The sequence below is a fragment of the Portunus trituberculatus genome, chromosome 50 (genome assembly GCF_017591435.1).
Source record: "Portunus trituberculatus isolate SZX2019 chromosome 50, ASM1759143v1, whole genome shotgun sequence".
In the NCBI taxonomy this organism is placed as follows: Eukaryota; Metazoa; Arthropoda; class Malacostraca; order Decapoda; family Portunidae; genus Portunus; species Portunus trituberculatus.
The window spans coordinates 24,834,504-24,849,137 of NC_059304.1; positions in this window are offsets into that span (position 1 = coordinate 24,834,504).

The following is a 14,634-nucleotide window of genomic DNA, read 5'->3' on the forward strand; positions in this document are numbered from 1 at the left end:
TCCTTCATTACTCTCTGTCTCCAGGACCTTTGACGACTAGTGACCATGTCCCTATTATTCTTGACATATCCACTTCTCCTCTTCTAGTCCCTAGCCTTCAGACATATAAGTACAACAGGACCGACTGGGATGCTTTCAAAGCGGACGACACCTTACGGATGACGGACCACCCAGACATCTCTTACGGTTCCCTAGAGGAAATAGACGAAGCACTGGAGACCTGGATGACTAAGGTAAAGACAACTGCGACTCGACACATACCACAAACGACATATAAACTTAGGTCGGCCCCCCGGCCTTCTCGGGCTACGCAGCTGCTCAGAATTCAATTCAGGGCATTGCGAGACAGAGCAACGCTGAGAGGATGGACCCACGACGATTTCAGGCGGTACAACGAGCTAAAGGTTGCACTGCAAGACTCACGACAGACTGAGGCTAGAGAGCACTGGAGTAGGAAGTTGGCTGGCTTAGCTGCCAACTACCGGGACCCCAGGAAATTCTGGCGAGAACTCAAGTGTCTTTCCGGGAAGACTTCAGGACCAGACAGCTACCTAATAGACCACGCAGGAGACAAGAAGTTTACGAACGACGACAAAGAACGACTATTCACGTCCATATGGGACCGCGTCTACAGAGAAGACTATGACGACGACTTTGATGACAACGACCAGGTGCTGGATTACATGGCCGGCTCCGTACAAAGGACCTACCCATATGAAAACGCCGATCCTGCCCGTCTTACTGGTACTTCTCCCTTGGACTGTCTTATCTCGACCCAGGAACTGGCCTCCGCCATCAAACGCGGCAGGCCGACGTGTCCTGGGGGAAGTAAGATTAACAGTACTATACTCTCACATCTTTCAGATTCTGCCCTTTCCAGACTCCGGGATATCTTCAATGCAGCACTTTCCGCTGGCTACTTCCCCGACGGGTTCAAGCAGGCCGAGATGAGGATGATTCCGAAGGCCGGCAAACCTCCCACAAGACCGGAGAACTACCGGCCCATCTCCCTGCTTGAGGTACCTGGGAAGTTGCTGGAAAGGATTGTCACCTCGCGGCTACGCATCCATCTGGAGATTGGTAACCACCTTCATCCGGCGCAGTATGGTTTTAGAAGTGGGAGGGGCACTGTGCACGCCATCGCACTGGCCACAGAGACTATGGCCCTACACCAGGCCAACAGCTTCCGCTGTAACCTAGTTCTGCGGGACGTGAGTAAGGCGTTTGACCGGGTCTGGCACCTGGGATTGAAGTACAAGATACTTCGCCTGGGCCTGCCTGGCCCGGTTGAGCGCCTTCTCTGTGACTTCCTTGATGATAGGACAGCCAGGGTACGAGTAGGGGGCCACATAGGGCCGCCTTTCTCCCTGGCCACAGGAGTCCCTCAGGGAAGTGTGCTGTCACCCACCCTATACAACATCTACACCAGCGACTGCCCTCTCGCAGGCGCTGGTATTAATATACTGTATGCCGATGATGTTTCACAGGTCGTTCACCACCCAGGCCGTTCCAGCAGGATGACGAACGCCCGCACCAGCAGAGAGATCGCCCGGGTCAACGCCTTTGAGAAGGAGTGGAGGATCAGGACCAACATGGCCAAGTTCACCGTGATCCCCCTTGCTACAAAAACCCCCGCACCACTGCTCGTGGATGGGGATGACATCGAGTTCAGTCCCAGGGGTTCACTCTTGGGACTGGCTGTGGCCTCTATGGGATACACCTCCCACGTGTCCCAAAGGGTAGCAAGAGCAAAGTCAGCCCTCGCCAGGTTGTACCGCTTTAGGGACTTGGCCACTGGTCTTAAGCTCCATCTAGTTAAGGCTCTAATTCTACCTATTCTTTCTTACCCTCCTGTTCCTCTGCATGCACTCTCCAAAACAGCTATCAGCAGATTGCAGAAAGTGCAGAACAGCGCCCTGAGGTTCGCATTTGGTACGAGATGGGACGACTTCACCACCTCGGCTTCGCTTCACGAGGCCGCGTCCCTCCAAGCTCTCAACGTTCGCCTCCACGAGATGGCCACCAAGGTGTGGCAGCGGATGGAGGACGAGGGTTGGGATCAGTACCGAGAACTACAGGCCCTGCACGAGGAGACTCCAAACCGGCAGCACGCTTGGTTTCCGAGAAGTCTCCTAAGACTGGAAGAAGGACAGCCACAGCCAAGATACAGGTGAAAGTTATAATACCTTTTTATAAAAGTCCACTCCCATATAAAAATTTCATCACCTGTATCCTTTGACGCTTCCCTCCTATTACTATGTTATACTCGTAGATATTAAATAACTTACAGGAACTTCACCATGCCTTGTTCATCCCGCCAAACGACCTACGAAACGCGAACTGCTGATGTTGACGGAGAGAGCCTGTAGCCTATCGAGAGACGAGGACCAGGAAGATGACTGTGCAGCGGATCAACGAAGACAAGGCACCTTGGGGATCTGCCAGGACTGATGTCATCTCCAGATGACACCGACGGCAGCCCCGGTGCCGGTTCCTTCGGTGTGGCTCCCCCTCTCACGCCCTACGCCCTGAGTTGTTGGAACACTGGCCTACGTTCCAGCAAGGGGTACCTGACCCCCGGGATGCTTGCAAAACTCCCGGCAGTGGGGCTGAGATCCAGGGACGCACAGATGAGGGATCGTGCCAGGACGGACATCGTGCAGACGTCACCCCTGGCCGCCCTACGAACCACGTCTTCGCCATCGACTCGACTACGACCATACCGTGTCACCTATTACGACTACTACAGGATCAAGACATTCTTGTGCGCCACTATCTGTGCCTCCACACTTAAAAAGTGGAAAAAACAATGACAATAAGTAACATTTCAGTGTATATATAGCTATTTTTCTTTTTACCTGTAGCACATCCACAGCAGCACGGGTGGTTTTCCTCCGGGAGCTCCGGTTTCCACCCAGAAGGCATCTGTGCTGCTGTGGGAAGGTGTAATCAGCATATGTATATATTTCTAGCCTTTCTTGTAGATTGTGTAAATAATGTATGTCTTATGCCTTTCTTGTTGACTCTGTAAATATTGTATGTAATAAGGTATAATGTAACCCTCCCCCTTCTCACTCTCTCACAGCAGTATGGGTGGTTTTCCTCCGGGAACTCCGGTTTCCACCCCTGCCCCCATCGTACTGCCCTGTGACATTCATTACCTTACAGCTGCAGGCCGGACCGCCCGGCAACTTTTTCTCTCCTACTGTATTTCTATATTTCCTCGCTTTTTCTTCCAGTGTACCAGTCTCGGTACACTCTACCCCTTCTAATGTAACCACTTTACTTAATAAACTTTGTAAACTTTGTTACAAAAGACGTACCAGGAATTGCCTCCAATCAACCTTTGGAAAGAATTAGTATCGATATTACTGAAATGACTCCAGCCAGAGGAGGTTATAAATACGTATTAACCATCATAGATCACTTTTCAAGATTTGTAAAGTTGGTGAAGTTACGGTCCAGACACGCTGAGGAGGTAGTTAGGGTTATTAAGAGTTACTTGGGAGACTATGGGGTACCGAAGGTACTCTTAGCTGACAATGCGTGCGAGTTCCGCTCACAATTGTTGACAGAACTCTGTCGTACGCATGGGATAGAGATGGTGTTTTCCACCCCATACCATCCATGTGGGAACTCTATCACCGAACGGTTACATCGAACCATGAAGTCAGTGCTAGCGTCTCTCGGGAAAGGACAACCGCACAGGTGGTCCGAGTGTCTCACGCAGTGTCAGCAGATCCTTAATGCGGCCATACACGAGACCACTGGCGAACAGCCCTATTTCCTTTTCTTCCGGCGCCATGCTCCTCGCTATGTGGGAACTACTTTGCCCCAGGTGGACGATGAAATAGACATTAATACAGCCTTGAGGCAGTGAGACAATCATCCCGTGCAAATAGCAGGAAGTGGTTAGCTAGAGCGAACATTGGCCGGAAGGACCAAAGAGTCGAGGTAGATGATTTGGTGTGGATAAAAAGGGAACAGTTTGGTTCGTCAGCTGATAGAAAACTTGGTCTCAAGTGAATTGGACCATATAAGGTTAAAAAGGTGAATTTGGATGGAGTGTCATATGAAGTGGAAAATGTGTTCAATGGCAAAATACTCCATAGAGCAGCTGACCGAGTGAGAAAATATGTAACCGATGAAGGGTACGTGTTAGACATGGAAGAAGTTGTAGTGCCTTCCGATGAGGAGGAAGAAGACAATGAGGTAGAGGAGCCCAGACCGACTCGTGAGAGACGGCCAGTGAGGAGATTTATAGAAGAATACTAAGTGTATAGACCCCTAGGGACATTGGAATCTTGTGACTGCCCTATACTTCTTTTGCAGCTACATCAGACCCGCTGCTGGGGAAGGAGACCCTCCTACTTGCTCTATCCTCATTTTCAATCCAAAGCTGGATGTTGCGCATACGTGCGTAACGACACCACTTGCTCTCGTGCCCACAATCTTGAATCTTCAGAATTTTCTACCATCTGGCTAAGACTTCAATGTCACTCTCTAACTAAATTCATCTGTGCTGTATACCTCTCACCTAATTCCTCTGACTATGTAAAATTCTTTGACTATTTGACTTCCAAGGTGGAGCACATCTTATCTCACTTTCCTTTTGCTGAGATCTCCATTTTAGGGATTTCAATGTTCACCACCAGCTTTGGCTTTCATCTTCTTTCACTGACCAACCTGGTGAACAAACCTTCAACTTTGCTATCCTTCATGACCTAGAGCAGCTAGTGAAGTTCCCTACCCGTATTCCTGACCGCCTTGGAGACACGCCCAACATTCTTGATCTTTTCCTAACCTCCAACCCTTCTGCTTACTCTGTTAAACTTTCCTCTCCGTTGGGCTCCTCCGACCACAATCTAATTTCCGTTACCAGTTCTATCACTCCAGTGCAGCCTCAGGACCCGCCTAAGCGGAGGTGCTTCTGGCATTTTAACTCTGCTAAGTGGGAGGAACTAAGGCAGTACTATTCTGATTTCCTTGGGATGATTATTGTTTTCATGTCAGAGATCCTTCTCTTTGTGCCGAGCGCATAACAGAGGTGATTATCTCTGGCATGGAGCTATACATTCCTCATACTTTCTCTAACCCTAAAGCTAAAAAGCCTTGGTTTAACTCTGCTTGTTCTCGTGCTGTCAATGATAGAGAGGCGGCTCACAAACGGTTCCGTAGCCATCCAACTGCTGAAACTCATGCCCTATATATTTCTGCCCGTAATCATGCCAAATCTATTCTCCAACTTACTAAAAACTCTTTCATCAATAGAAAATGTCAAAGTCTTTCCAATTCTAACTCCTCTCGAGATTTCTGGCATCTAGCCAATAATATCTCTAACAACTTTACTTCTTCGTCTTTCCCTCCTTTACTTCATCCAGATGGCTCTACAGCTGTCTCTTCTTTTCTAAAGCTGAACTCTTCGCTCAAACCTTTGCTACCAACTCAACTTTGGATGATTCTGGGCATATTCCTCCTACTCCTCCACCCTCTGACTACTTCATCCCTAAAATTAAAATTCTTTATAAAGACGTTTTCCTGGCCCTCTCTGGCCTTGATTCTCGGAAGGCTTACGGTCCGGATGGAGTCCCTCCTGTTGTTCTCAAAAACTGTGCTTCCGAACTCGCTCACTGCCTGGTCAAACTCTTTCATCTGTGTCTCTCTACTTCTATTTATCCTTCTTGCTGGAAGTTTGCTCACATTCAACCTGTCCCTAAAAAAGGTGACCACTCCAATCCTTCTAACTACCGCCCTATAGCTTTGATTTCCTGCCTTTCTAAAGCCTTTGAGTCTATCCTTAATAGGAAGATAATGAGGCATCTATCAGCTCACAACCTTCTCTCTGATTGCCAGTATGGTTTCCGTAAAGGCAGATCTACTGGTGATCTTCTTACTTTCCTAACTGAATCTTGGTCATCCTCTTTTAGGGACTTCGGTGAAACCTTTGCTGTCGGCCTTGACATATCGAAAGCCTTCGATAGAGTCTGGCACAAATCTTTAATTTCTAAACTACCCTCCTACGGATTCTATCCTTCTCTCTGTACCTTCATCTCCAGTTTCCTTTCCGATCGTTCTATTGCTGCTGTAGTAGACGGTCACTGTTCTTCCCTAAAACTATCAACAGTGGTGTTCCACAGGGTTCTGTCCTATCACCCACTCTCTTTCTATTATTCATCAATGATCTCCTAAATCTGACTCAATGCCCTATCCACTCCTATGCTGATGATACCACCCTGCATTATTCAACAGCGTTCAACAGACGCCCAACCCAACAACAATTAAATGACTCAAGGCGAGATGCTATAGGACGCCTAACTTCTGATCTTTCACTTGTTTCTGATTGGGGCAGAGAAAACCTGGTTTTGTTCAATGCCTCAAAACTCAATTTCTACAACTATCTACTCGACATAACCTTCCAGACAACTATCCTCTCTTCTTCAATAACACTCAACTTCCCTCTCCTCTACATTAAACACACTCGGTCTATCCTTCACTAAAAATCTAAACTGGAAATTTCACATCTCTACTCTTGCTAAATCAGCTTCCAAGAAGTTAGGTGTCCTATGGCGTCTTCGTCCATTTTCTCTCCCTCCCAGCTGCTTGCTCTGTACAAGGGCCTTATCCGCCCGTGTATGGAGTATGGCTCTCATGTCTGGGGGATCCACACACAGCTTTACTAAACAAGGTGGAATCTAAAGCTTTTCGTCTTATCAACTCTTCTCCTCTAACTGACTGTCTTGATTCTTTAAGTCACCGCCGCAATGTTGCATCTTTATCTGTCTTCTACCGCTGTTTTCATGCTGTCTGCTCTTCTGAACTTGCTAACTGCATGCCTTCCCCCTCCTGCGGCCTCGCTGCACAAGACTCTCTACTTCTTCTCATCCCTATTCTGTCCATCTTCCTAATGCAAGAGTTAACCAGTATCTTCACTCCTTCATTCCCTACACTGGTAAACTCTGGAACTCTCTACCTGTGTCTGTATTTCCACCTGCCTATGACTTAAACTCTTTCAAAAGAGGAGTGTCAAGACACCTCTTACGTTAACTGGACCCTCCTTTTAGATTTTTTGTTTTTCTCTTTCTACTTTCCTCTTAACAGGGCCTGGCAACCAGCGGGATTTTTTTTTCCAACACTTTGTTTTCCCTTGGCCAGTGCCCTTGTAATGTAAAAAAAAAAAAAAAAAAAAACTGTTTGGCTAATGTTCAAGGATGAATAGTACAGAATAAGGCCTTAGAGGACTACGTCGGCCTCTCTATTTGTACGCCTACTGATAAATCGCAACACCAATAGGTCATCCTATAGAGACGTCAAGGTGACGTCACTAAGTGGAAAGTTGTAAAATGTGAAATGTTGATACAGAAGTCAGTCATACCACAGATACCCTGGACACTGTAAATAGGGGAAAGAGCTCTAAATGGTTATGTGTGCTCACGTTGGTGCATCGCGATTACGTGGATTGTTATGTGTGTGTTACTTTTTTTTTTGTAAAAGAGAAGACGAGGATTTGTTTTCCCTGAGGAAAAAGCCATGTACCGAGTAGCAGTACTGGATTGGGATTATTACCCAATATTAGGGTATTTATTTAGTCCAAATCCTCATCTTCTTCATATATGTAGATAGAATTCTTATATAGGAGTCCCTGTAAGAAGAGGATGACGTGTGGCTGCGTGCGCAGTTATCATGGCCGCCGCCTTATAAGGTGAGGAGCGTGGTGGCGTCATAAAGCCATTAAAAAAAACTGTATATATGTTAAAACAAAAAAAAACGCTTTATTTTAAAAGAAATATTAAAAAAAAAGTTAAAAAAAATAAATAAATGGCCTAATACCCAAGACAGGGTGATGGCCAAAAAAAAAAAAAAAAAAAAAAAAAGAAGGCGTCGTCCCAGACCATCACTCGCTCTCGTCTTGTGGTACACTCTCCAACCATCTCCAGGAGGAGCTGCAATACGCCACGTGGTCTGATAAGAACAACTCATGAGATAATTCTTATGGTTACAGCACCCCCCCTGTGGAACCGTCTGCCACTTCCACCACCGCAGGCCCAACCCGGCAGAGAGAGAGAGAGAGAGAGAGAGAGAAGCAGGATGCCGCGAGGACGGGCCGCCATTTTACCTCTCACGCCACCACACGCACCCTCACGCCTTCTCACCTACAGCTGAGTTACCCACGGTTTCCCCCCCCCCACCATAGGTCTCCCATAATATAGGTAGGAGGATACATGACTGTGATATATATATATATATATATATATATATATATATATATATATATATATATATATATATATATATATATATATATATATATATATATATATATATATATATATATATATATATATATATATATATATATATATATATATATATATATATATATATATATATATATATATATATATATATATATATATATATATATATATATATATATATATATATATATATATATATATATATATATATATATATATATATATATATATATATATATATATATATATATATATATATGTGTGTGTGTGTGTGTGTGTGTGTGTGTGTGTGTGTGTGTCTGTATCTATCTATCTATCTATCTATCTATCTATCTATATATATATATATATATATATATATATATATATATATATATATATATATATATATATATATATATGTGTGTGTGTGTGTGTGTGTGTGTGTGTGTGTGTTTATCTATCTATCTATCTATCTATCTATCTATATATATATATATATATATATATATATATATATATATATATATATATATATATATATATATATATGTGTGTGTGTGTGTGTGTGTGTGTGTGTGTGTGTGTATGATGGACACTACTTAATGTAATGTTTTACCGTAAGATGTACTGCGGCCGTGGGTATTGTTCCGCTACCCCACGCCACGCCACACATTCAGTTGTACTCAACACAGCTTGGAGTACACTCACGCTCGCCTGGCAATGTACTTGCCTGCCTTTCTTTGACTGGTCCTCCTGTCAAGCACAGCCAGTCTACCTCTACAGTCTACTGTCTACAGTCACACTCCAGTGTGTAGACTGTAATTCTGCATCATCACGCAAGCTACAAGCTTCATTCAAGGCGCCCAGACTACCAGTCTCTGGCCGCCGGCTACTCATCAAGCCTCCACGCGCTCACTACCAAGTATTTTGTATTCCTACAATAAACACAGGGAAGCTACCCCCAGGTGTTTCTTTCCATCACACCTGCATATGTCGTTGGTGCCACTGGTACCAGGACATTAGATGGTGGCAGCTGGTGGCCGCCCACAGCCCGTGATCAGGACATCACCGCCACATTGCAGCATAGTGACGCCGTCCATCTCTTCCTGCTTCCCCCAGCCTACCGCCCCTGGCAAGGGGAGCTGAGGACATCTATACATCTCTGCTACTTTATAAGTATCACCTGTCGTGAATAAAACTTTATAACCACAGTGATTAATTTTCTGTGAATATTTTTAGAGTACCAGTGAGTGTCTTCCTGCGTAAATAGGCGCGCCATGTTTGATCTCCAGTGAAGACGGTTCCTGATTGGCTCTGTACAGACGCCATATTTGTTGTTGAGGTTGATGTGCCAAGTATTATTTCTATGCAAGTACACATATTTTTTTCAGTGAATACACATTTACACATTATTTTTTTGTCTGTGCTGATTATACTATTGTGCATGTTTTGATGTGTTAGCATTATATGCAGTAATTTCTTTATTTACGTGTGCATAAATTATTTTACGTATTTTCCTCAGACTCTCAGTTTTCTTTGATTCAAATTTTAAGGGTAACTCCTGTATTCATGTTTTCTTTCAGTATGCACTTTCCATAATCATTTACTTGCCAAGTTTTTATAATTAATTCATTGCATTCTTAATTACAATTATATTAACATAATTTGTACAGCACTTTATTCATTTTATTGTGTAAATTGTCATTATTATATCTTGATTATTGCAAAAGTGTACTTAGTATAATTTCATATTTTATTTTTCTCAACTCTGATACAATTATGTTCTTGCGAGTACTCTCGTACTAATATTATTCAATTTTCACAGAGTATGTTGAGAAGTTCTTATTTGACCCGTATGTTACTCAAGTTATCGTCTCTGTTACGTCCGAGTACACACAGCACACATCTGTACGTGGTCCAACACAATTTCATTGGAGTGGTAACTATATATATAACAATTTTGTGTATGTTTTTACGTAGTGGTAAATCTTATTATCATCAAATTGTCACAATGTCTGACCCTGTTGCTACTACAACAACTACTACTACTACTACTACTACTACTACTACTACTACTACTACAAGTTCTACCACTACTACTGCTACAAATATTTTCACTCCTGTGACTACATCTACTACAAATGTCACATTACCTCTTACATCTGTAGCATCTCCAGCTATTAAACTTTTACAATATGACTCTTCCATATTAACACATATTCTCCAGCTCAATTTTTACCACTATGTGAGGATGTTCTTAGTAATTCTCAAATTCATTCAGGAGCTGATAAAATTAGTTTTGTACGTTCTCATCTTGTCCGTGCATCATTAGCTAATGACCTTATGACTGCTACAGCATTTGACCCCAAAGTCCTAAACTATGATTATGATAAGTTTAAAGTAAACTTTTTGCAAATTTTTGGTGTACCACAGCCAAAGGATAACTTTCAATGGGTTTTTGATGCTGCAGAGACAATGTTAAATCATTTTGGAAACTCAGATTTTAGAAGGGCACAGGCTCGTTCTGCACAGTTGACTAACCAAGCTGTTTCTTTTCTCAAAGCCTCTTCCTGGTTTCAAAATGGTACTCTAGATGAGGAATCTTTTCGTCTTATCATGGAATTTCAATATTACATACAATTGCTAAGTCCAGAGGAACGGCACATTGCCTCTACTCTCCAGTATACAAAAGGTGAAAGTCTTTTGGATTTTTCCACTAAGTTAGCAGTTAAACTGCGTAACCAACGTCCTATCTACGTTGCACCTACTTCTGACACTACTTTTAGTTCTAGTGTCTCACCTAAGGAAACAGTAAAGCAGAAAGTTAATCCTGTCATATGCCAGTATTGTAATAAAACTGGACACACAATACAACGTTGCTTTCAAAAACAACTTTATGAAAAATCGAATGCTCAGTATAGCACCACAGCTTCATCTATGAAGTCAAATTCACGCAGTGACCATGACACTCGTTCCAGACAGTTGTCACGAGACCAGAAACCACAGCGTTATAGGTCTTGGTCACGTGGTAGTCACTCTGATACCACTAAAACAGTGATCTTGCCTCCACCATACTACTGTATGATCCATGGCAATTGTACACATCCTACTGAGGAGTGTAGAACAATACTCAGACTTCAAAAGCAACAAAATGTCACGCAACAGTAAAATTTTCAGCAAGCTGCCTTTCACAAAGCGAAGGACTAGCTACACAACTTAACACAGCGTCACTATGTGTTCCTTCTCTAACATCTAATAATTCTCACCGTCAGAACTTTCAATGTTACACATACAGCACACCAATCTCTGTCTGTATGGATACAGGTGCAGATGTTAGCTTAATCACAGAAAGTGCATATCTCAAACTGTTTCAGTTGTATAAGCTTTCCTTTCAACAATGTCAACGCGCTTTCAAAGGTGCTGAAGGTTCTCCATTACACGTTGTAGGAAGTGTTTTCCTACCTATTTCTTTTCACCCTCATGATTCTACCTTTCTTGCAAAATTTCACATAGTTTCTAATTTTTCCTTGCAGTGTGATGCTCTTTTAGGCTTTGATACACTTGCAGAAAATGATATTTCTCTTCATCCTAAATATCAGGCACTTTCTTATAAGGATGAACTTTTTTATGCTACATCTAACCTTAAATCTATCTTAAATGTCACCACTAAACGTGTATACTTTGAAGAGTCCCCTCTCCCACGAGTCAACAAGTCTCTGGCGACGAGGCACCTAACTGTTCCAGCTGCTAATGCAGTTGAATCAAAGTGTTCTATGTCTGTCCCTTAAATGAGTGCAGCTGTTGTTATTGGTGATCAATATGTGGGCCCTACAAGTGCTCGCGTTATATCAGTGCGTGTCAAGGATGCCCCTGTAGGTTCCTTTGTGTTATCACACCCTGACACTTCAAGAGTGAAGCGTCTAGCATTAGAAAATACCTTGTCGTCTGTACACAAGGATAATGTTACTTCTGCTTTAGTAACAAATCTTACTGGCTCTTCTATCACCCTCAGAGATGGAGTTCACTTAGGTTCAGTTACAGTTATTGATGCAACTTCATTGCAGGACTTCACAACATGTATAGCAGCTGTATCTTCACAGTCTTCTTTTCAAAGTGCTGAAGATATTGCTTCTCAGCTTGAGCCTCATGTACAAGTTATGGATTTTCCTGACATGAAATGTAATCTTATTAACTTACTTGTGAACCATAGGGAAGCTTTTGCTCTTCCTGGTGAGCCTCTTGGTGTTACAAATAGAGTTCAGCACCACATTGAGCTGAAACCTGACACACGTCCAGTGTAAGTGCAGCCTTATAGGTTACCTCATTCTCAGCGACAGATTGCTGATAAGTTAGTCCAGAACATGCTTCAAGAAGGCATTATACAGGAGTCTTATTCTCCTTGCTTGAAGGAGTATTTTGAGTAAACCACTGATCCTTTAATATTTTGAGAGGCCCCTTGATCTGTCTACCATAGAGTAATTCAAAAGAGGAGTAACCTAAAGAATCTTGAAGAGATTCTCTTAAAGCGAAGAGAAGGAAAGAGATACTTTCATCCCAGTCTCCTTGATGCTCCAAGCAATACTTCTTCATCATGGATTTTAATGTTTGGTGAAACCGCTCCAGAAAGCCTTGGGATTGGGGGTGGTAAGCCGAGGAGGTTACATGGTCGATGTTTAGCTTATTCACTATCTGTTGGAAAAAATGGCTAGTGAAATTGCTACCCTTGTCAGACTGAATTTGTTTTGGAATTCCTACCGAGGTGAAAAAATATATTAGATGCTTCACAATGGTCTTTGATGTGATGTTCTTAAGAGGGAAGGCTTCAGGGTACCTGGTAGTGGGATCCATGAGGGTTAACAAATACTGATTCTCTTGTTTGGTTTTGGGTAAGGGCCCTACGCAATCTAGAAAGATCTTTTCGAAGGGCTCTGTCTGAACTGGAATAGGCGTCAGAGGAACTGGCACAAGGCGTTGTTACGGCCCGCCTGTAACATACATTACTACCATCACCTCCTCCGCTTGTTACCTCGTTCGCCACCTCTCCGCCTCCCCTTCCACGTCACCGTCTCGTGAACCTTCCACGCCACCATTTCATGAACCTTCCACGCCACCGTTTCATGAAGCCCCGCTACTGTCCCGAAGTTGGATTCACGCGGCCCTTTCGACTCAACCGGAAGTGTTGAGCCAGCTCTTAGCTTTCTGGAATGCAAGTTGAGGTCCAGGCCTCAACCAGTGAACACAACGCCTCTTGGGTCTACCGTGGGATCAACCATCACCCAGCACTTCACCACTGCGACACCGCATAAGTATCACTTCCCCTCGTCCGTGTTTTCCACATTGCCTCCATATAGGATTAGGATTATTGTTAGGTATTAAGTTGGCATTTATTGTTGTATTTATTACTGTGTTATATGTATATGTGTATGTCATTTTCCTGTGTTTCATGTTATATATCTGTGTTTCATGTTTCTTGTTATATATGTGTCAATTTCATTATGGGTTATTAAAATAGCTTTTTAAAGTGACCCCTTTGCATTTCCTCACCAGTTGAACCTGCAGTGTTTTTTTTTTTTATTGTTATTGTTCACCGGCTCCCCGATGCCAATCTTACCAGTTTAACCGGTGAACGTAACAATTGGCGACCGTGACAGGACCATTATAACCCATGTTCAGTGTTCCATTTTTCCAGTGACCTTTTTTTCTGTGATTGCTTGTGTTTCTGTGGTGTTGTGACTTTGATGTGTTTTTTTTCTGTGACTTACTCTGCGTGTGGTTTAAATTTACCTTTGTGTGATCAAGTGCTCCTTTTGGGTTAAACGTGCTTCGTGACTTTCATTGGTATCGCATAGCAGTAGTAGAGCAGGAAACCAGGTAGAAAGGCGTCTTCACCCATAGCACTTATCTCTATTTTTTGCACATAGGCAGGTGTGTAATAAGTGTTATCCAAGTGTTGGGATCATCATATGTTCATGCGAACCCTCAATCCCCTCACTTCGCGGATAATTTTTCTCGCTAGTTAGAATCGGCCATTTTAACTAGTCTCTCAGACTAATCCGCATCCTTATCAATAACAAGTCTCAGTACAATTCGCTCCTCACTCTCAAGTCTCGTAACTAGAGTAATCCGGATCCCTCTTAATGCCGTAATTCTCTAGTTTACCCCCTCATTAGTGATTGTACTCATAAGTGTTTACTTAAGTATAATCTAGGTAATTTCCAAGGTTGCCTTTATTATCACTCTGCCAAGTTCCTCACTTAAGTAATTCACTTATCATTTTTTTTTTTTTGTTGTTTAAGATTTATTTGATATGGCTTCCGCTCAGTTTAACGTTGAAGATTTTTGTGCTGACCCTTCTCTGGAACAACTTAAAGGTGCTAATATAAAAAAGGACCAATGG